This window comes from Sarcophilus harrisii, chromosome 2, assembly GCF_902635505.1.
Source record: "Sarcophilus harrisii chromosome 2, mSarHar1.11, whole genome shotgun sequence".
NCBI lineage: Eukaryota > Metazoa > Chordata > Mammalia > Dasyuromorphia > Dasyuridae > Sarcophilus > Sarcophilus harrisii.
The window spans coordinates 476,274,578-476,298,523 of NC_045427.1; positions in this window are offsets into that span (position 1 = coordinate 476,274,578).

Consider the following 23,946-nt stretch of genomic DNA (forward strand, 5'->3'; position numbering starts at 1 on the left):
CAGGGATAACCTATATGAATGTATCAATATTCAAGAGTTCATGGTAAAAATATAGGCCATAATGTCTTCTCTTCTTTTCCATTTTCCACTCCTTTCTTTCTTTCCTATTTTGTTTGAATCTCCATCCTTTTTTTTTCTTGCCTTGTATATTTTATTAATCTATCCATTCATTTAAATATTTATCAAAGGTTTTTGAATGAAATGGGAAGAGATATGTATGTGTGTGTGTGTATGTGCAACATTTTATTCTCTTTTTTTTTTTCAGTACAGAACCAAACAAAATCCCATTTTCTTTTTTTAAAAAATTTGTTATTGTTTCATTTTTTCTGGTTATATATCTATATTTACTTTTTAAATATACATTTTTAATGAATCATGTTGGAAGAGAAAAATCAGGACAAAAGAGAAAAACCATGAGAGGAAAACAATATATAGAAAAGAAAAGTGAACATAGCATATGTTGATTTATATTCAATCTCCATAGTTCTGGAAGAGATAGACTTGAGAGACAATTGTCCCTCTTTATAGTAATACAGAAGTGGAAACAAAACAGGTGGTTCATCAACAGAGGGGTGGCTGAAAAACTATGATATTTGACTGTTTTTTAAGTAGAAAGAAATGAAAAAAACAAGAATTCAGAGAAATGGGAAAATTTGCAAGCTGATATAACCAGAATCAAAAGAATAATATATACAACGCCTACAAAATGGAAATAAAAAGATCCCTAAATTAGGAAGTCAAATTGAGTAACTGAAAACCCAACGAAGATCCATCCCTGAAAGGAGACAATTGAAATAGACTTTTCTTTGCAGAAACACAGACTACAGTAGGGCATGATTGTGCATACGTTGCCGGATGAGGTCACCATATTAGAGGTTTGTGATTGCTCTTTTCTTTTTTGGTCACAAGAGAAGGTTCATTTTGCAAAAGGAAAGGATTTTTCCCTTAAATGATTGTGATGTAAAGACAAAGGTATCAATAAAATGTATTTTTAAAAACAGAATGATGAAGGTTCTGAAGAGCAGTTAAAATATTTTTCCAGGCAGAGATGGGGAGGACTATTAAGGAAGAATATTACACACCTTTTGTCAGATGTAGTGACTAAACCCAATATTTTTTGTTAAAATGGAGTTTCAATCTGGAGGAGGCAAGATAAATTATTTTTTTTTTAAATTGACAGGAATGACTATAAAGACAAAGAACATCAATAAAACATGTATTTTAAAGACTGTTGTGCTTTAATACAAATGTTTGTCAATTGTCTACTACATGCAAAATACTGACTTAAGTGTTGCTCTAGTTACCAGGTGCTCTGTGACCTAGGCAGGTAAACTGTTCTGCCAGACCAGTGAGCCTGGGGCAAGAAGAGGTGGCTTGTCTTACCTTGTTATGTGGTAGAAGTGTGCCTATTTATTCAGCATTTACATGAGGCTTTTAGAACCACAATACTGCACTCTCAGTGGTATTCCTGAATTACTACTCTCATTATGGAACCTTCTTCCTGCCAACAATGATCAAACTAGAAAGTCAAATATAACTGTTCTCTGCCCTTGAGATGGCTTTTGCTTTATCTCAAAATCTCTTCTCTAAGAATGGTCAGACTTACATGAACTAATGTGAATGAAGTAAGTGGAACCACAAGAACACTGTACAAAGTAACAGCAAGATGGTGTGATGATCAATTATGATAAACTTAGCCTTCTCAGCAGTACAGTGATTCAAGACAATTCCAAAAGACTCATGATGAAAAATGCTATGCACACCCAGAGAAAGATCTATGACTTCTGTATGCAGATTGAAGCATACTATTTTTATTTTTTTGTTTTTTTCTTTTTCGTGCTTTTCTCTTTTTGTTCTGATTCTTCTTTCACAACATGGCTAATGTAGGAATATGTTTAATATGATTGTATATGTATAACCTATTTGCTTGAGAAGGGGGAAGGGAAGGGAAGTGAAAAAATTTAGAAATCAAAATTCTATAAAAGCAAATGTTGGAAATGATCTTTACATGTAATTGGAAACAATTAAGTATTAAATGGGGAAAAATAAGAATGGACAAACATAGAATACATTTTTCTGAAATCTAGAGAAATGAATATTGTTTACACTTGTTACTAAGGAAATGGGACAAGAAGAAATACATTCCTGATAGTTCTGAACAAATTTCAGAGCCCCAAGGCAAGTACAGGACTTGAATTCCTTCCTGTTAATTAATCCTTTCATTGTCCATGTGATTTTCTAACTTCCAGAACCCTAAGTAAAGGAAAAAGGGTGGAAAGATCTTGAATTGAGAGTTCAGAGTTTGAGCTTCTAGTCTTATTTCTGCATTAACTTGCTCTGTGACTCTGGGAACTCTCTTTGCTCCTCAGTTTCCTTGTCAGTTAAATGAAAAGGCTTGATAAGATGACTTCTAACACCCAGCTTCTTAAACTATGAGCCACAAATCCATCTGGAATTTCATAAATGAATTGTGGGGGTTGCAAAATTATGATTAATATCACTAAATGTTTGACTTGTATTCTTATTTTATATATCTATATAAGCAGGGTCACAAAATTTCTAAGGCAAAAAATGGAAAACTCTAACTCTACAGAAATTTTACTTATACAATTCTGAATTTAATTGACTTAAAGAATAGCAAAAGCTACAAGGGCATACCAGAAGTCTTCTTCAATCCCCAAATCAGAGACAGCATGTAAAATCAGTGTAAATTCTGTCCCTAACAAAGCTTTCACATACAAATCCTCCTATTGTATTCCTGTGCATTAAAGTTATCTGTGTATTATGCTGTATCTTCCTAATAGACTCTAATCTTCATTGGTAGCCAATACCATGACTTCTCTAAACTTTGCATCTTCCCCAGGGTTTTTAGCACATGACCTTGACTATAGAAGATAAATACTTAATAACTGTTTGTTGAACTGATAAATGAAAAAAAAATTCTAGAAGGGAAAAATACCATCCTTAATAGCATCTTTTTAAATGCGAAAGAAAATTAACTGTGGGGAAGACATAAGAATTTTTCAAGGTCTATTTCAAATGCCACCTTTCCCATAAAACCTTAAGCTGTACTCTGAAAATCATTTCCTATAAATTATCTTAACAACATACATTTATCATACTATTTGAACCTCAGAATAATTCTATGAGGTAGGTCCTACAGGTGTATCAATTATCTCCATTTTCCTGATGAGGGAAAGAAGGCTGAGAGGATCTAAGTGACAAGGTTGTATTCACTCAGCTATTAAGAGTCATTGGTAGGATTTAAATCTGTCTTCTTTACTTCAAGTGTATAGCATTTTAACTATCATGATCCAATTTTTGCTGCACTTTTCACATTATACCGTGTATTAGTTACTTGCATAGATGTTGTTAGACTATTAGAATATAAGCTCTTTAAAAGAACTATTTTTAATTCTTTCTTATCTCCCTTTATTAGAGTAGTAGTGTTCAATATAAACCTATAATCTAACAACTATCAGCATGGCATGAGAGTGACTCTTAGTCCTGAAGGGTATTCTAGCAGAGTACAAACCCAGTTGGCTAGGCTGGAAAGGCTCCAATATGGACCTAAGCTCCAGTTTAGTTAGGCAAGTCTGGAAAAGACAGTTGGCCACAAGGAATGATTATTTTTGATGGCAACAACTGATGAAACATGAAAGGATTTTCCTTTACATCAGTAGAGAGAGAGCCAACATAAAGAAATTATATTATTGAAATATCAAAATATCAAGGAACTATATAAAACATGAGAGCTAGAAGGAAATTCAAAGGCCTCATTTTACAGAGGGCAGTTAAGTGGCACAGTAGATAAAATTCTGGGCCCAGAGTCAGGAAAACTTTCAAATCCAGTTTCAGACACTTACTAGCTGTATGACTCTAGCCAAATCCCTTAACCCTGATAGCCTCAGGTTCCTCAACTGTCAAATGAGCTGGAGAAGGAAATGGTAAACCAGTCCAGTGTCTTTGCCAAGAAAACCCCCCAAAAGAGTCAGATACAAGTAACCAATAATATAATATAGAATGTGAAAATTGCAATGAAAATTGTGTCATGATAATACAATGCTGAATTCAAATCTCACTAGTGACCTTTAATAGCTAAATGAATGTGGGCAAGTCACTTAGATCCTCTCAGCCTCATCAGTAAAATGAAGCTAATCAATACACCGGTAGTACTTATTTCATAAAGTTGTTGTGAGGTTTAAACAGTGTAATAAGTAATCTATTTTGCATAGATTTAGAACCAGAACGGAACTTGGAGGTGAACTAGTCCAATCCCATCATTTCAAAGACAAGGAATGAGATGAGCCCAGAGAGGTTAAGTGCCTTGCTCACTGTCACGCAGATAGTAAGGGATGCCAGTAGGATTTGAAATTAGTTCCTCTGATAGCAAATCACTGTCCCACACTGTATCCCAGAAAGGGGAAATAATTTAACCAAGGATATCTATGCAAATCAGCTTAACAAATATTTAAGAGCATAGCACTGGGCATATAAAACTAAAAACAAAACAGTTCCTACCCTCAAGCTGCTTACATCCTGTGGAGAGCTAGGAGGGAGGATGTAACATATAACACATATTAGTACAAAGACTAGTGGAGAGAAAGGGAATGCCCACAACTAGATGGATCAGGAGACGATTCATTGAAGAGGTGTTGCCAAACCTTAGTGTTGGACCTTGAAAGATGGACTCATGGCGGATGACTTGTGTGAATATGAAGGTGGAAGCTGATATGTCAAATTTGGGATAACAAGTAGTTTAGTTTGGCCAGAATATAGAGTTTGTGAAGGGGAGTAGTATAAAATAAGTCTGGAAAGGAAAGGAGGAAAGAGATTGTAGAGGGCCTGAAAGGTTAGGCTAAGGAGTTTGTGTTCTAATTCCACAGGTTGGGGTGACCCACTGAAGGGTTTGAATGGATATACTGTGGTCAGCCTCTGTTTTGGAAGCCCAGTTTTGTAAGCTTTATGGAAGAATTGGGGAAAGCGAAGACAGGAAACAGGGAGATAATTAGGAGGTTATTAACAAGAATCCAAGCCAGAAATGGGGCAGTAGCTGTGTTAATGGAGAGAAAGGGATAGACACCAGAAATGCTACTGTAGTAGAACTGATAAGATTTGACACTGTATTAGGTATGGGGTGGGGTGAGGGAGAGGAAAAATTCAAGCATGACTATGAGCTTATTAACCTAAGTGATTAGTAGTTCCCTTCAAAGAAATGGAGAAGTTTAGAAAACATGGGATTGGAGGCAGAAATACATTTTATTTTAGACACACTGAGCTTAAGATGTTAATGGAACCTTAAGTAGATAACAGGTAGATGACAATGAGACTGCTGGACTGGAAATGTAGACCTGGGCTTTGTGTGGCCTTGTGTGTGTGTGAATATGATGCTTGAATCCACAAGCATTTGTCCAGTTAAAAGGGGAGATAGTATAAAGAGGAAAGAGAAGGCAGCACAGAGCCCCAGAGGATACTTGTCTAAAGGAAGGAGGTAATGAAGTTTTTTAGGCGGTAGAACTAGAACTTGTACCCAGTGTCTTTTCTCTATCTTGGATCATTATTGACAGCATTGTGTTAAATGGCAACATCATGCCAAGTGTCTTCCTTAATGGAAAAATGGCTCACAAACTAATTCTGACTGCATTTTTGCTATCTGTAGCTCTCAACTCACTATGTGTGTGTGTGTGTGTGTATACACACTTGTATATCTCATCCATATATACTTACATATAAGTATATAAACTTACATGCACAAATATACACATCAATATACCATATATGTATGCACATGTGCATGCATTGGAGTTTTGCTGAAAGAAGACATAACTTAAAAACTGAAAAAGGCCCAGAGCTTCTGGGAGAAAAGGCATGATGCAAGCTGGGTGTGGTCAGCAGCACAGAGAAGACTCTCGTGACTATATCTGAGTTGCTTCTCACGGTAGGTACTTCATACTTATCCACTCACAAACAGGAACTTTAAAACGTGCTTTTAGATGTTGATGACTGTACCATGAAGGGGTGGTTTGGGATCCTCCTCTGGTAAATCCAAAAGCCGAGAACAAAAGTACTACGCTCTGGTGATAGTTACCAAAACCGTGTAAAAGAAATGGCTTACCAATCCCTTGGTCTTGGCAGGGATCCATGCAGGTAACAAGTAATGTGAGAAGGGAAGGGTGATGCACTATGCACTTTTTGATCTTTATTTTTCTCACCCTGTCTTGTTCAGGCATCTGCCCATCCTTCCAGCCAGGCCCTTGCTCCAGGTAGCCTCAGTCACTGAGGCAGGTTTCTGGGAGAGGTTGCTGTTTTGACAAGAGACTGGTGTGCTCTGGTGCTTCTCTGGGGGTTGCCCAGGTCTAGGAATATAGGTGGAGTCTCTAAGAAGAGTAAGGGGTTCTGATGTAGCATTTTTTCTTTATAAGTCATAGTTTCTACCTTGTAAAATATCATTATAGCCAGTGTCTTGGTAAAATATCAGACTGTCCTTCACTATTAGTTCTACCATTGTCAAAAAACTTAGGGAAGCTTTGAAAATGTACCTTTCTCTGTGATTCTCTCCCAGGTATTTCAGAAATAAAACAGCATCTTGAGAAGAACATATATGTGTTAAGTGCTTTTTAGCCGTAATAAGATTCTACATATCATCTTCAAAGGTCATAGAACCTCAGAACTTGAGAGCATGAATCTCCTTTGTAGCATCTCTGATAAGTGTTCTTCCAGCTTCTACTTTTGAATACCTCCTATGGCAGAGAGCTTTCCATCTAGAGGTAGCCATTGTGGGATGTTTCTGATTGAGAAATTCTTTCTGATACTTAGCAGACACTTGCCTCTTTTTAAAATTTTCAACCACTGGTCCTAGTTATGCCTTTTAGAGTCAAATACAACAAGTCTAAGCCTCTTTTTATAGGACAGCCTTTAATATTTTGAAAAATGTGGTTAGATTTTCTTTTATTCTCTAGGGTAAGGATAGGATAGGTCTCTCTCTCCCTCTTGCTCGCTTGCTCGCTCTCGCTCTCTTTCTCTCTCTTCCTTTCTCGGTCTCCCTCCCTCTCTTTTTTTTTTTGTTTCCTTCTTTCTCTCCTTCCTTCTTATCTCACCCAGCCTAGAAGAGGTAAGAGAAAAGAGGAACGGGAACAAGCATTTACTAAACATCTACATTCCAGAAACTGTGCTAAGTATTATTTCATTTGATCTTCACAACAACTCAGGAACCAGATGTTGAGAAAGTTTCCTCAATTGAGAAAACTGAGACAGATATAGGTTAAGTGACTTGCCCAGAGTCATACAGTTAGCAAATATATGTGATTCAATTTGAAGTAAGATTTTGTTGACTCTAGGCTCAGCATTCTACTGTTCTAAGTATTTATAAGTCAAATCCTACCCTGGATTTACTCTTTCAATCTGGGTCTGGAAGGCTCTCCTTAGGTGATCTGGTAGCCAGGACTCCGAGGGATTTACTATATTAATGTCAAACAATACTGAATTAGGTCAAAATTCTAAGCTCAACAGATCCACTTCCCGATTCTTTCTAGCAGTCCTCATGTGATGTAGTTGTGAATCCCTTTTCTATTTTAATCACTTCCTTCTGGACAGGTTCTATTGGACAAGTTATCAAGGTTGTTCCCCAAATGTGGTACACGGAAAAATATCCCAAGTATTATGGGATTTGACCAAGCAGAGTGGGGGAATTATCAAGATAGCAGTTGTTGATGTTTGATGTTCAGAATAAGAAAATTGATAGTTTCCTATTCTGAACATCAAATATCAACAACTGCTATCTTGACTGCTATACTACATACTACATAGAGGAACATTGGGCTTATACTCCACAAAATTTCCTTTTTTTTCCCCCTCTTCTCATTAATTTCTGTTAACCATTAACTACATTTCACTTATAGTTCTATAGTTGATTTTTTTAAATTAAATAACTTATTGACAGAACCCATGCCAGAGTAATTTTTTACAACATTATCCCTTGCACTCACTTCTGTTACGATTTTTCCCCTCCCTTCCTCCACCCTCTCCCCAAGATGGCAAGCAGTCCTATACATGTTAAAGAGGTTACAGTAGATCTTGGATACAATATATATGTGCAGAACCGAACAGTTTTCTTGTTGCTTAGGGAGAATTGGATTTAGAAGGTATAAATAACCTGGGAAGAAGAACAAAAATGCAAGCAGTTTACATTCATTTCCTAGTGTTCTTTCTTTGGGTGTAGCTGCTTTTGTCCATCCTTGATCAATTGAAACTAAGTTAAATCTTGTCTTTGTTGAAGAAATCCACTTCCTTCAGAACACATCTTCATACAGTATCGCTGTTGAGGTATATAATGATCTCCTGGTTCTGCTCATTTCACTCAGCATCAGTTATGTAAGTCTCACCAATCCTCTCTGTATTCATCCTGCTGGTCGTTTCTTACAGAACAATAATATTCCATAACATTCATATACCACAATTTACCCAACCATTCTCCAATTGATGGGCATCCATTCATTTTCCAGCTTCTGGCCACTACAAACAGGGCTGCCACAAACATTTTGGCACATACAGGTCCCTTTCCCTTTTTTAGTATCTCTTTGGGGTATAAGCCCAGTAGAGACATTGCTGGATCAAAGGGTATGCACACTTTGATAACTTTTTGGGCATAGTTCCAGATTGCTCTTCAGAATGGCTGGATGTGTTCACAATTCCACCAACAATGTATCAGTGTCCCTGTTTTCCCACATCCCCTCCAACATTCCGCATTATCTTTTCCTGTCATCCTAGCCAATCTGACAGGTGTATAGTGGTATCTCAGAGTTGTCTTAATTTGCATTTCTCTGATCAATAGTGATTTGGAACACTCTTTCATATGAGTAGTAATAGTTTTAATTTCATCATCTGAAAATTGTCTGTTCATATCCTTTGACCATTTATCAATTGGAGAATGGCTTGATTTCTTATAAATTAGAGTCAATTCTCTATATATTTTGGAAATGAGGCCTTTATCAGAACCTTTGACTGTAAAAATGTTTTCCCAGTTTATTGTTTCCCTTTATAGTTGATTTTTTGAACCCAAAGGTAGGAATTTATATTTTTGCCTATTAAATTTTATTTTATTAGATTCTAACCTAAAAATCTATCATTCCAATCTATCATCATTTTAGATAAGATCCTTGTTATTAAACACGTTTGTTATATTACTCAGCTTCAAATGATCCATGTGTTGATTAAAGCAGAATAGCAAAGATGCACAGGTAGGTAACTACAGGTACAAATTATAGGTAAAAACCCATTTATGTCCTGGTTAAGAAATGAGTTTTATAGATTCCTCAGTTTTGAATCACTCTGTCCAGTCACCTGAATTCAACCCATTTCTGGTACAGGTTCTTCCCTAAATGGCTAAGAACTATGTACTAACAGTTCTCAATTTATATTATAGGAGTAAAAAATTCTGAAATAAATCTGCATTTCAAAAAAACAGACAAATACCTATGCTAATTTTATTTTGCAGTACTGTGATATATATATATATATATATATATATATATATATATATATATACTGAGACCACCATCACTTTGGTATCAGGAGCATGGTTTGAAATCTCCCCGGCAGAGAGGAGACCTTCCTCTGGCTTATCCCCCTCCCTCATGTGTCTTCCAGTTATTGTTTGGCTCTTCACCCCTCCCCTCTTAGTGTTGCCCATCCTCTCCTGAGCTTGTTCCTGTCCAGCTCTGATATATCCCCCAAACATGTGTTCTTCCTCTTCTTTAGGTGTGGCCTCAGCCCTAAGTGTTCCTTCTGCTCTTGCTTTTCTGTCTCTGATCCCACCTGCTCCCTGTGTCCCTGAACTGACTGACCCCCTTCCTGCCTCCCTCTCTTCCTTTCTTCTTCATTTACAGGCAAATTTGCATTATAAATATTCTTTTATGCATAGATATGCAGAAAAGTACACTTACATAAAGTAAGAGCTCTCTGTATTTCAATCTTAGTTCTTCCCTGCTGCTAACTCCATAAGATATAGTGGATACTGAAGACAAATGTAACTTTTGAACCCTATTTTTAATGTATGAACCATAAACATAATCTTCATTCCAACTGAGGTGTCCCATGATTTCCGGATCCCTGGACCTTCCCTTTCATCTTTCCTTCATTTGGGCCTCAGCACCCCTTAGTCTAAACACACTCAGTCTGAATTTTTCTTTGATCTATCCACTCTTGGCATTTAACTCTTACTCAGCATACAGAAGCATGTAAATTATTTACAGAGAATGACCACAGATGACATCTTAGATCTCCAAGAAGGATATATGGGAAGTTTTTCTCACATGAGCTGCTAGCAGAAAGCCAATTATTAAAGGACTTAGAGCAAATGATAGTTACTTTCCTCTTAATAGTTTATAAATGCAGATACTCAAACAGTCAAGAACCATTCTTGGAGATGAGCCACAGCTAGAACAATCTTTTCCTCTGTGGGTTTTGGCTACATTTTATCCTACTCTCTTTCAAGATGACAAGGATTAAAACTCACAGTCTAGAACTCTAGGGATAATAGAAATGTGCACAATGGAGGTAAGGCAACCAAGCATTTTTAGAGATAGAAAGAACCTTGGAACTCCCCTAGCTTAACCCTCTCATTTTATTGATTTAAAAAAACCAAAACAAACAAACAAACAAAAAACTAAGGTTAAGGTAGAACCGCTTGTCTAAGATTACTTTGGAAATGATGGGGTTCGAAATAGAGCCCATGCCTTCTAATTTACAATTCAATATTCTTTTAACCATAACATGAACTTTCACAAACTTGAAAAACATAACAATTAGAATTATTGGGGAAAGGATTCATTATATGATGATGATGATGATGATGATAATTTTGATGATGATGATAGCTAACATTTATATAGCACTTATTATGTGCCAGGCACTATGCTAAGTACTTAATAAATATTATCTTATTTTATCCTCACAACAACTCTAGGAGATAGGTGCTAATACTGTCCCCATTTTACAGATGAGGAAACTGAGGCAAACAGAAGTTAAGTGACTTGCCCACAGTCAACATAGCTAGTAAGTGTTTGAGGTCAGATTTGAGCTTCATAATACATTTTAAATTATTTTATTTACAAACAGCTAGCTGTAAGAAGCATCAACTTGTCTATTCCAATGCAAACGTGACTTAAAATCCCCTTGTACACAAGCTGTCACCTAGCCTATGCTTTAAAGATTTCCACTGATGGCAAACTCATTACCTCTAAAGGTACCCTATGATGCTTCTGGAGAGTTCTAATGATCAAGAAATTTTTCCTCATACAGGAACTAAATTTGTTTCCTTGTAACTCCTATAATTTCTCCCAGTTATGTTCACTGGAGCCAAGCAGAGCGAATCCAATTCCTCTTCTATAAAGTCACCCTTTCAAACACATGTTTTCTCTACTCCAAATTAAACATATTCGATTTCTTCTTATTTCTTGTTGGGCACAGCTGCAAATTTCAGTATGCTAGCAAGAGTTGGCAAGGATTTATAAGATAATCTTGTTCAATACCATCACTGTGTAGTGAAACTAGTGCCCAATTAAAGGAATCAGTTACTCAAAATCATACATACCTAGTTTAGACAAAGCTGAGACTACATTTATCTCCTGACTCCCAGCCCACTAACCTACACTGATAAGAATTGTGTAAAGAATAATGAGGACAGGGAAATATAAATCAAATATAGCTATTTAGCCTATTCTCTTTCCAAAACAGTTTGCTGAATTCTTACTAAAAGTACTAGAAATAAAAAAAAGAAATGGGTAAATGGAATAGAGCCTCCTAGCTTTTCCAGGGCATTTAACTACTGATTGAACCCATTCAAGCTGGCAGGCTCCAGCTAATAAGGCTCTAACCTTCAGGATGATGGCTGTGAAAGGTGGAGGATTATGGTTGTTTGGGTTTTGGGCCTTTGAGAGTACATGCCTAAGAGGGAGGAGGAACAGCTACATCTCTATCCCTCCTTAGTGCTGGGTGGAACATTAGCATGCAAGTGCTTATTTGAGCTTCTGTTCTAACAGAAATGAAGTCAGGAATGAGTCTCATCTGGTCTAGAGAAAGAAAAGAGCCACTCCTTGTGGATGAGGCTCTCAAGATTATTTTTCTTAAAAGGGAGAGATAAAGACAGATAAGTAGATAAACAGCAGAAGATAGAAAATCCATATTAGCCTAAATTTCCAGGGAAATACTGTGGAATCAGGAAAGGTAGGCTCAAAAGAAATTATCTTGAGTGCACTTATAGGTAAATTTCAGTATGCTAACAAGAGTTGGAAAGGATTTAGAAGATAATCTTGTTCCATACCATCACTGTGTAGAGAAACTGGTGCCCAGTGAAAGGAATCAGTTGCTTAAAATAACATATACCTAATTTAGGCAAAGCAGAAACTACTTATATCTCCTGACTCCCAGTCTACTAAGCCACACTGATAAGAATTGTGTAGAGTAACGAGAGCAGGGAAGTATAAATCAAATGTAGCTATTTAACTTATTCTTTTCTTGTAAATTATCTTGAGGCTAGTCAAATCACAAATTTAATTTTCATTGGTATGTCAAACTCTCTCAAAATTTGGTCAACATTAAATATAAGACCCTGTGCTTGGTGCTGGGGATGAAAATGGAGGTGAAATAAGATATTCTCCTGTCCTTAAGAGGTTCACAACCAAGTTGTAGTGAGAAGGCATATATAAACACAAAAAGTTTAATCATAGGACAAAAGAAGTAAATAACTATATAAGACAACATAAGAAACATGACAAGAGTGCATAGGATTATGTGGGATACCAATAAAAGTTCAGAGAAGGAAGAGTTTGTTATGGGAGAGTAGTTTTGTCAGTTAAAGAGATTGTATATATGTCAGGTGTTATTATCACTCATTATCTGAACTTTAGTTTGCTAGAATAAGATTTGAAGTCAGGAGAGAACATTTCAGGTAGGAGGAACATGATTTGCATAAAATTTTCTTTAACGATCTTAATCAAAACCATTCCCTTGAAAGTTGATACTTTATAGATGCAAAAGCTCTTTGTATCAAAGACCAAGGAAGAAAAATCTGGCCTTTTATTTGAAACACAATATATAGACAAATGATGGTAGCAGAGTGCCATGATGGCATTTTATGGCTCTATTTTTATTTTTTGAAGAATTACCAAGATGCTTAAAGTTGTGAGATGTTCTATCATGAAGGGAAGATGCTGTTCAGACATCTGCCTGGGTTCTCTGTCAACATTTGGAAAATTTTTCAAATCTCTTTTTTTCTGACTGCTTTGTCTTCATGTGTGAGTGTATCACTGGCAGGTTTAATTGAATTTGACACTAGTACTAGTTGACCCCACACATTGTTGCGTGACTTGGCAGAGAGGGGAGAGGATTCTGGCTATATCCCAGAAGCAAGAACATGAGGCATGGCATCATGACTACTGTGATATTCACCCAACAAGCATTTATCAAGTAGCTACTAGACCAGGGACGTTCTAAGAAGGGATTTCTGAATTGGACAATGTGTTAAGCTTGATAACCTCTAAGGTCCCTTCTGCTTCTGTCATTCTATGACTCACTGGGAAGAAAGGGTGGAGGAAAATGTGACAAAAGAGATGATTTATCTCATTTTCAATCATGACTGACTTCTGATACAATCAATAACTTGTGCTTCAATAGTTATTAAATGGGATTGGCTGCCTAAAGATATTTATCAAGATTTGAAGGCTAATCCAGAATGTTATGACTTAGGGCAGTAAAAGCTGACAGTTTCAAATCTATTGCAGGAAACATTCCAAAAATCCATGAGTTCACTAATAATATTTATATCTGCCTACAACATTAGAATCACAGAATAAAAAGGCCTAAAGGGAACTCAAAGTCCAATCCCATCATTTTACAAATGGTGACATTGAATCAAAGTGAGGGGAAGTGACTTTTTCTAAGTTTACATAGCAAGTTACTGGCAAAGTCAGAACTCAACCTCAGGTCTTCCCATCCCCTATTACATCACGCTATTTCACAAATCAAACACACAACCAAAAATCTGTATTGACCACTGGGGATCCATCTTAGCATACAAAACATTGCCTCTGATTATTCAACTGCATAGACTCTCATATTCTAGAATATCAGACAATAGTCAAAACATAAGATGGATCAAGAAAAAATATTTCAGTTTCCTTACAGTATGTAATTTTCCTATGTAATTTTAATTACATCAAATTTAAAAGGCTTTGCATAATACAAAAAATCCAATATAACTAAGATTAAAGGGGACTTAACTAGGAAAAATCTTTGCAGTATTTTTCTGTCCCATATACATCTACACATACACAAAGATCCAGTTTGTCAGGACAAAAGTCATTCCCCAAACTGCAAAGGATATGAATAGGCAGTTCTCAAGGAAAAAATTCCAACTTATCTGTAGCATGTGAAAAATCCTCCAAATTGCTCATAGAGAAATGAAAATTAAGGTGATTCAGAGGTTCTGTTATCCATTAGGTTGTTAAAGATGATAATAAAGAAAATGACAAATGTTGGAGAGACTGAAGATAAACTTATTGATTCACTGTAATTAGAGCTATGAATGAGTCTAACCATTTTGAAAAACAATTTGGAATTATACCCAAAAAGCAGACAATGTATGTTTTTAACCAAGGTATAACACTACTAGGCCTATACCTCATGAGATAAAAGAGGAAAAGGACTCACATGTACAAAAGCATTTTGTAAATGTAAATGTAAAATTACAGGGATGCTAATCAATTGGAGAATGGCTAAACAAAATGTGGAATATGAATATAATACCATAAGAAATGATGAAAAGGATAGTTTCAGAGAAACCTGGGAACTTGTCTAAACTGATGCAAAGTGAAATGAGCAAAACCAGAATCACAACCTAATTTAGAATTTAATTAAGAATTATAATCAGTTAAGTGATCAGATGATTTGAGGAGATTGATTACAAAAACGGATTCCAATGTCATGACAGGGAGATGGACTAATCTGCAGAATAATGTTTTTGGATGCAACTAATAAAAGAATGTTTTATTTGACTTTGCCTATGTGCTACAGTGTTTCTTTTCTTTCCTTCCTTTCTCTTTTTCAGTGGGGGGGGGGAAGGGGAGTTAAAGGGAGAAGAATAATGAATGCTTAATCATTAGAAACTTAAAAATAAATCCCTATGAAAAAGCAATGACCTAGTAGTGGGAAACTTCATTCTACTCCAGCTTTATCTTGAAGTTGTTGTGTGACCTTGGGAAAGACCTCTAAAATGAAGCATATTTCCTCATTTTTAAAGTGAAGGGGTTAGACTAAATTATCTTGGTGGTCTCTTTCACCTTAGTCTTTATATGTTCTAAGATTCTTTTCTAGGTCTGTATTTTATGTTCTAAGGCTGAAACTATGGAATTTGTAGTATATTGATTTTCCTAAACTGTATGTTCTAATGTTCCTTTTATCTCTGAAATTCGAAGCTCTAAAGTCCTTTCTATGATTTTCATTTCCCAATAGATAAGTGGTTAAAATTTTCAAAATAATTGCAAACTAGCAATCTCATGAAAAATTGCTCCAAAAGAGAAATGCAAATCAAAACAACTCTGAATTTTGAATTTTTGCCTCATAATAAGCAAACTGTTAGATGACTAAAAATGTGAATAGTCAAAGTTGGAAGGGTTGAAGGGAAAGGTGGGGCATATAATGCATTAATGGTGGAATTACGAATTGGTACAACCATTCTGGGAAAAAAAAATTGGAATTATACTAAGAAAGTGACTCAATTACCATAACTTTTGATTCAAAGATTCTACTGCTGGGTATATGCCCAAAGAAGTCAATGATTAAAAAACTCCCACTCCCCATATAACAAAATATTAATAGAAACATTTTTATAGTAGTAAAGAAATAAATGTAAAGTAGATAAATGCACAACAATTGGGAAGTGGTTAAACAAATTATGATACATGAATGTAATTGAACACTACTATGCTATAAGACATGAATACAGGAATTCATGGTTAGACATAAATTAAATGGAGCAAAGTGAAGTAAGCAGAACTAGAAACAAAAATTTCAATGACTACAACAATATTATTGAAAAAGACAAAAAAACCAAGATAACTGAAACTGAATGTAACAAAATTATAATGACCAGGCTTATGAAAAAAGAAATTTCACTTTCCCTTGCTTCTTTGCAGTAGTAGAGGAATTATAGGTATAGAACACTACAAAAAGGGTAAGACTTTTTTGATATGTTAATTAGTTTTGCTCAACTGTTTTATCTCTTTTTAAAAATTCTTTTGTTGTAAGGAATAGCTCTCTAGGAGAGATATAGAGGGTAATAGTGAAATAGGACAAAATAGATCAATAAAAGCTATCTAAAAAAGAAAATATTATGATAAGTAAAGAAAAATAGGAAGTCTTATATGAACTGAACCAGGAAAGCAATATATACAACTACAACAATATAGATAGCACAACAAAAACCAAAACTGAAACCAAATACTGGGAAATGATGAAGCTTGATCTCAAACAAGAAATATGGGTGTGGAATAGTATATATAATGTGACACTTGGTTGATGCATTGGTTAGTTTTAATGAATATCCTTTTTCTTTTTTTCTCCTTTCGATTCTTTGTTATGGGTTGGTTCTCTGGAAATGGGAGGTATATATTAGAAAATGTAGGCTATATGAAAACAAGATCTTAATAAAAATTAAAACAAAAAGGCAATTCTAATTTATAGAAGCAAAGAGAAAAAAAATTTTATGGATTTATGCTAACACTGATGTGAATTGAAAAGGATAACAGAAGGGGGAAGCAAGAAAAGGCACTCCTCTGTGGGACAGGAGTTTTATTATTCCTTTGGAAACAGCAACAGCTAAATACGTCATGGTACATGAGTGTAAGGGAATAGCATTGGGAATATTTACACTATAAGAAATGATGAGGATGAAGACTTTAGAAATATATGTGAAGTTTTATATGAACTGATGCAGAAAAATAAAAGCAGAAAAACAACTTGCTAAATGTTTCCCATATGGTTGCCAAATGACATTCCTAAAGTAGAATGGTCTGACCACATCACTTTCTTTCTCAATAAACTTGAGTAGCAAATATTTCCTATGTCTATGTTTTTGCATAGATTGTCCCCCAAGCTTGAAATCTCCCTCTCCTCATCTATATCTCTTGGATTCCTAGTTTCCCTGAGCCCAGTTCAAATGTCAGCTGCTAGTGTTCCTTTCCCCAAATTACTGTGGAGTTTTCCCTATATTTTGTATACTTTTTTATATTGGTTTATACAATTTTATACTATTTCCCTTTAGAGAAAGTTCTCTGAATGCAGGGACAATTTCATTTATGTTTCTGAATCCCTAGGGCTAGTTCAGTTCCTGTCATATATCAAGTACTTAATGTTGGTTATTTGACAATGTAAATATAAACAACAAAAAAAATCCTCAACTAAACAATGTTAATTATAATAACCAAGTTTGTCTCCAGAGAAGAGTTGAAAAACTTTATATTCCTCTTTGCATTAAAGAGGGAGGGAGACTATGGGTGTGGAATACTGCATACATTGTCAGTTGGTTCATTTTGCTAAACTGCTTTTTTTTCTTTAATACAAGGGATGAAATGAAAAAGAGGAAGAGATAAAATTCAGAAACAAATGTGAAATAGGAAATGCTAATATCTTCCTTATGATATTGCCTTTCCTTTATCATGCAAAATAGTACAATTTTACAAATGTGTGTGTGTGTGTGTGTGTGTGTGTGTAGTACAATTGTCTCCTCCATTAGAATGTGGGTTCCTTTAGGGCAGAGATCTTGGTTTCAGTTTTTTGTTTTTATGCTTTTCTTTGTATTCTTAGCATTTAATAGTGCTTGAAATACATTAAGTTCTTAATAAACAACTAACAAAAGCTATCAGTAAAAACTAGAACATTAAAAAAAGGAACAGCAACAATGCTTTAGGAGAAAAGAGATTAAAAGTAGCCTGACACTGGAGAGCATCATTCTCCACCCTCCCCTTAATCTCCTATACTGCTCAGGGGTCCATTTTAACCATTCTTGTGTGCCTCCAAGAGGAACCTGAACTTTTCAGAATGCTGATACCTTAGGATTATACTGTCAAATGACACACTAATAATAGAAAAGGAAATTGCATCAAGAAGCCAGCTCATCCTTTGGGAAATGAGCATAGAGAGTCTGTCGTCAGCATGACATGAGGCTCCAGTCTCAGCAGGAAGTATATAAAAATAATTCTGCTGCCTAGCCTTTCTCTGGGGAGATGTGACGTCTTTGCCAGACTCAATGCTCTTTCACCTATTAGATTCTATTTCATTGACATCCGTGTTCTGAATGCCATATAGAGAAGACTAGATGATTCTGAAGGTCTTTCCTAACTCAAACAATTTGTGCTTCTGCTAAACTGGGTCACAGGATAGCTGAGTACTTGGAGCAAATGAAAACAAACCTTGTAACTCCACTTCAATTTTGTTCAGTTTATTGTTGCTGTCATAGTTTGTCCTTTGTTCTTTAAGGCGACCCTGACGTCAGGGAGGGGATGCCATGACATGCAAGTGAGTTGGATTTAGGTGAGGGAGGGCTAGGCCAGGTCACCAGTCTCACTTTCTCCTCTAGAGCCATCTCTGAGAATGGGAGACCTTGGCCTTTTTAAGCTAAGGTTTTTAACAAGTCTGTTTGATTGAGGCAGTGCCCAGTGATTAAGGTAGGTTAAAAAAAAAAAAATGAGGTAAAGAATGGCTTCTTTTATATATATATATCAATCTGGAAGGGGATGACACTCAGGGTTTCTGGCCAAAACCGAAACAATTGCTATTTATTTCACTTGTTTCCCTTCCCGGTTCAGTTTAACTTATGATGAAAGACAAGAAAGGGATACTTTATTGTCTAGTGAGTCAAAGTAGGTCTTCTGCAAATACCACAGACAGGGAAAGCTTCTATAAATAAATATATGTGGCCACCCAAAGCTGAAGGAAGGTAAGAAAGTACCCAGTCTGACTTCCAAGTGTTATTAGCAACAGTGTTTAACAAACAAGGCATTTCTAATTAAACAAAGCAGAACTAACAGAACACCATCCTGGACAAATCTGGAAAGGTGAGGTGGGGGTGAGGGGTAGGGAAAATTTTTTTCTGAATAATTTTTTTTCCTAATTAAGTTATATGAGTGTGTGGTAGAAGTTCTCAAATTCCTCAAATACAATTAATTGAATTTAAGATTCTGCAAGCCTTGGTTTAAGACCCATCTCTGACACTGTGACCCTAGGCAAATTATTTAACTTAGCTAGGAATCAGTTTTTTCATCTTGGAAATTAGTATAATAATCTTGTAACTACTTTGAGAACCACTGTGAGAAAAATACTTTATAAATGTAAACTGCTATCATTACAAGGAAGCCATATTGATGTTCTTTCAAATACCCTTATTCCCTAGTTCTTCAATCTTCTCTTTCCCACAACCTCCATATTACCTCAGCTACATACAGAAGGATCATATCCTTGGTCTTTCCATCACCCACAAATGTCCCACTTCCACATTCAACTCTGAAATAACTAATAGTATCTTTTATGATGATAATCTTTTGTCATTACATCTTTCAATATCTATGTTCTATATACTGCACAGAGAAGACTACATACTTCTGAAGGTCCCTTCTAACTTGGACATTTTATACCGGGATTCCCAAGCCTGTTCTTTGTCCTCATGATATTCAATCCTTCCATCTTTCAGTTCTTTTGGGAATTCTCTTCTCTCTATACTATCTTGTTTGGTGATCTCATTACCAACTATGGGTTCAGCTATAATCTCTATGGAGATAATTCCTTGATCTAATCTCTCTCCTGTACTTGCTTTGCATTACCAATCTCCTTTTGGATGTCCCATAGACATCTAAACTCATCATGTTCAAAACAATTCGTTATCTTTCCCTGCCAGTTCTGTTCTCTTCACAACCTTGGCACGATTCCTAACTCTTCAATCTTCCTTACTCCACATACCATATATCCAATCTGTTGTCAAGACTTGTTGATTCTATCTCTAGAGCATCTGCCAAAGAAAGCTGTCCCCTTCTTAATCTGCCCCAATCACCTCTTACCTGGACTATTGAAATTTACCTAGTTTAGTTGTCACCAGGTTTCTCTGCCCTCTGGTCCATCCTCCAGTGATATTCCTAAAGTTTAGGTCTGACCATGTCACTCTGCCCAATAAATTCCAGTTGTTCCCTATTACTGCTCAGATCAAATACAAACTCTTTTGGCATTTAAAGTCCTTTACAGCCTGGCTCCAATCTACCTTTCTAGATTTATTACACATTACTCTCCTTCATAAACTTTATGGTCCAGTCAAATACACTTCCTTGCCATTCTTCACATATAACAATCCATCTTCCATCTCTTAAGTCTTTACACAGGTCCCCATGCCTGCAATACATTCCCTCATCCCTGACTCTTAGAATTCCTAATTTCCTTCAAACCTCAGCTCAAATGCCTTCTCTTTTGTAAGCTTTTTCAGAATGTTAGTTGTACACACCCATCTCCCTTGTCTCTCGGCCCCAATCACCCTACATTGTATATATGAGTGTACTATGTTTGAACATGCCGTCTTCCCTAATGGATGTAAGTTAATTGAGTGCAGAGACTGTTTATTTTGTCTTTTTTTATCTCTAGGACCTTACATGTCTGACATATAACTGGTGTTTATTAAATGTTTGTTGCTTGATTGGATTTTTCAGTCATGATGCCTTGCTAAGTGAATTGGAACCTGATGATCAAATTGCAGTTCTGGTACTAACTGCTCATGTAAAGGAAAACAAAAATCATTTTGCTCTCCCTGACTCGTCTTTCCCTCTTCTTGTACACCCTAAACTCAACTATCAAAACAAATCTCTTTAATAATGAAGGTCTGATCATGCTGTCTGGGGGGATCCTTATCACCTCCAGGATAAAATAAAAATTCCTGTTTGACAATCAAAGCTCTTCATCAAGTGGTCCCTTCCTACTATTCCAGGTTCGTATACCTTACTGCCCCTGTAGTGCCATTAATACTGCCCTTCTTATTGCTCTCTGCATGATTTTATATTCTGTGTTAAGCATCTGCATTCTGTGCATTTTCTTCTTTTAATTTCAATTTATTCTACGTTAATTTAACATCAAAAAGAGGACATTTCCATTTACAATATAAAAAAAGAAAACAAGACTTAGATGTGAAACCGAAAATTTTCATCACTTAGCTTGCTCTATTTAAAAAAAAAAATGTAACAATTTAACATGCTACTTTCAAAGCTGCCCTATTTGTATTCCCTTGGGAAGTTTCTTCTGTTCGTTTAATTTTTAGGTTTTTAATTTTATTTCCCATCACCAATCCTCTTCCTTCCCATTCCCTCTCTCACCCATAGAGAAGGCAAAAAAAACTTTAAAATTACAGATAGGAACAGACATGAAAAGCAAATTTCTTCATGAACCACCTTTTGGGGGAAAAAAGCAAGAAACATGATGTTTCCACCGGCGTGGCTTTTGAATCCTCACTGGCCGCCCCCAGGCCTGGGATTCTCCCCTTCCTTATCTCTGCCTACTGACTTGGATGAAGTCGCCATTTCCCGGTGTTCATCTTTTCTAAGTGAGGGTCTCCGCACTTGGGAGGACAGGGACCACCCGCTGCCCTTCTCTGTACCCCTAGCACTTGGTACAACGGGCCGCCAGTGTTCCGCCGTTGCTCGGCTGCGGGGATTTTTCACGACCCCTGCGGGGTTTTCTTGACAACGATCCCGGAGCGGTTTGCCGTTTGCTCCCCCAGCCCCCGCACTGACGGGCACCTGAGGCACGGAGGGTTAAAGGCCCCGCCCGCGGTCGCGGTCTGAGGACACACCGAACTCAGACAAGGTTAGAGTCCTCACTTTTCCAGGCTTGTTTCCCTTTTGTGCGCGCGCTAACGGCGAGAAGCCCGGTCCTCCGGCTTTTCTCTCTCACAAAACTCTTTCCCGAGCTGAGGCAGCACCCTGGCCTTTGTTACGCCAAGGAGAGAAGCGTGCAAAGCAATCACTAAGTGCCCAGCCGGTCCCGGGGCAAGGGGATGGTGGGATTCGGGCCTGGGAAGGGAAAGGCCCCCTGACGGGGGTCGCCTAACCCGAACCCGACGCTCTGCGCAGGAGCAAGCAGGAGGGCGGAGGGTGCTCGATGGAGCAGCCCCCGCCAAGGCTGGCTCAGACGGCCTCGGAAAGGGCTCCTCACCGGCCCTTGCCGTGTTTCTGCGGCTCTCGGAACCTGGCGGGGCCGGCAGCCTGGGCCACTGCTGCCCCCTACCGGCCTCCTCCAGACTAAGCCGAGCACGCTCTCCTGCCGCCGATGCTCCCGCCCTCGCCCGATCTCCCCACGTCGGAGAGAGCTCCCCAGCCCCGCCAGCTCCAGCGGCCGCCCTACCGCGATGCGCCCTAGTCCCAAGAGGCTCCTTTCCCGAGATGCCGGGCGCCGCCCCTTCCTCCCTTCCGACCCCCGAGTCTGTGGGAGTGGAAGTAGAAGCGACGGCCGCTATGGGGCGCTGGTGTCGCCTCCAGGCTCGAGTTGACATGGTAACGGCCCACCTGAGGCGAGGGAACGCCAGTCACGTGCCTGGCGCGGCGTGAGTGCGGGGTAGAGGGGTCGGGAATGGATATGTGGGCGATGAGGAAGGGGGGGGGGGGACGGAAAAGAAAAACAAGGCCAAGTCGACTCTTCTAGGACAGGCAAAATGGCACACTCCCTCCTTACTCGCCGACCCCGCCGACCCCAGTCACTATGGCAACCTCCCAGCGCGCGGGCGTGGGGGTCACACGAACCTACGCGCGTGGCTAGAGGTGGTGACGGCAGACGGCGACCGAGAGGAGGCGTGCGGTTGAGCACGTAAGCCTTCGTACTTCTTGAGGGTCCGCCGGAAGTGTCGGGGAGTGGAGGGGGGGGGGAGTGTAGCGTTCAGCTTCCCGTCTCCTTCGCATTCGCGGCCCTCCGTGACGTCACCTTCCATGACGTCACCCCTACCGGAGGATGACTCCCACCAAGGTTCAAGTGTGGGGGTGCTGAGCCTTAGGGGTCCTTAGCGGGGGAATCTAGAAATTCCGCCAGCATTGCGCTCAAGTGTTTTAAATTTGAAAACACTTAAAAGAACCGCCTTGGAAAAGGATTTCTTGTCCTGATAGGGTCCGTGCTGTGATTCGTAATTCAGTGCGAAAGCAGAATTCAGGGCTCATCCAGCGCCAGCCTTCTCTTTTTGCTGGTTAGGAAACTAAGGCCCTGAGAGGCGACATCACACGAGTAGTAAATGTAAAGCCTGTGACTCCAGACTGTTCATCTGCTGCCATTTAAGCCATCATCAAAGAAAAGGTGTTTACAAAGGGCAAACAACTGTGCCCGACTCGCCTGTTTTCCTGGTTTTGGCATGATTATCGAGCTGGCGCTATGAACAAACTTTGCCAAGATGCTGGGGAAAAACAATAAGCTAAAGCTTCTTTGATCAAGTATCTCATGGTACTCTCGGAAGAAAGGAAAATACAGGTTAGAGAACTGCCCGGCTCGGGCTGATTGAGTGGCAGGGCTCTAAGGTGTAGTTGTTAATGGTTTAATGTCAATTCGGCAGAGATCTACAGAGAAATCCCTAAAGGATTTGTGCTGGGCCCTGCGCTGTGCATCCCTAACAATGACTTGGATAAAGATGACATGCTTATCACATTAACCGATGACACAAAGCTGGCAGGAGTAACTGACAAAGTAGGATGCGATATAAACTACTCCGGCTTTGGAAGCTTTTCTCAAGGAAGTTTTCCAGCCTCATTAAATAGTAATCCCCTCACCGCACTCGAGAGCCATTCTAACAGGCCTCTGAGGCAGCAACTGTCCTTGCTGTCTGCAAACCTGCCTTCATCCCCAGCACCTGGAATCCAGCCTTTCCTCACTCCTGCCTCAAAAAGT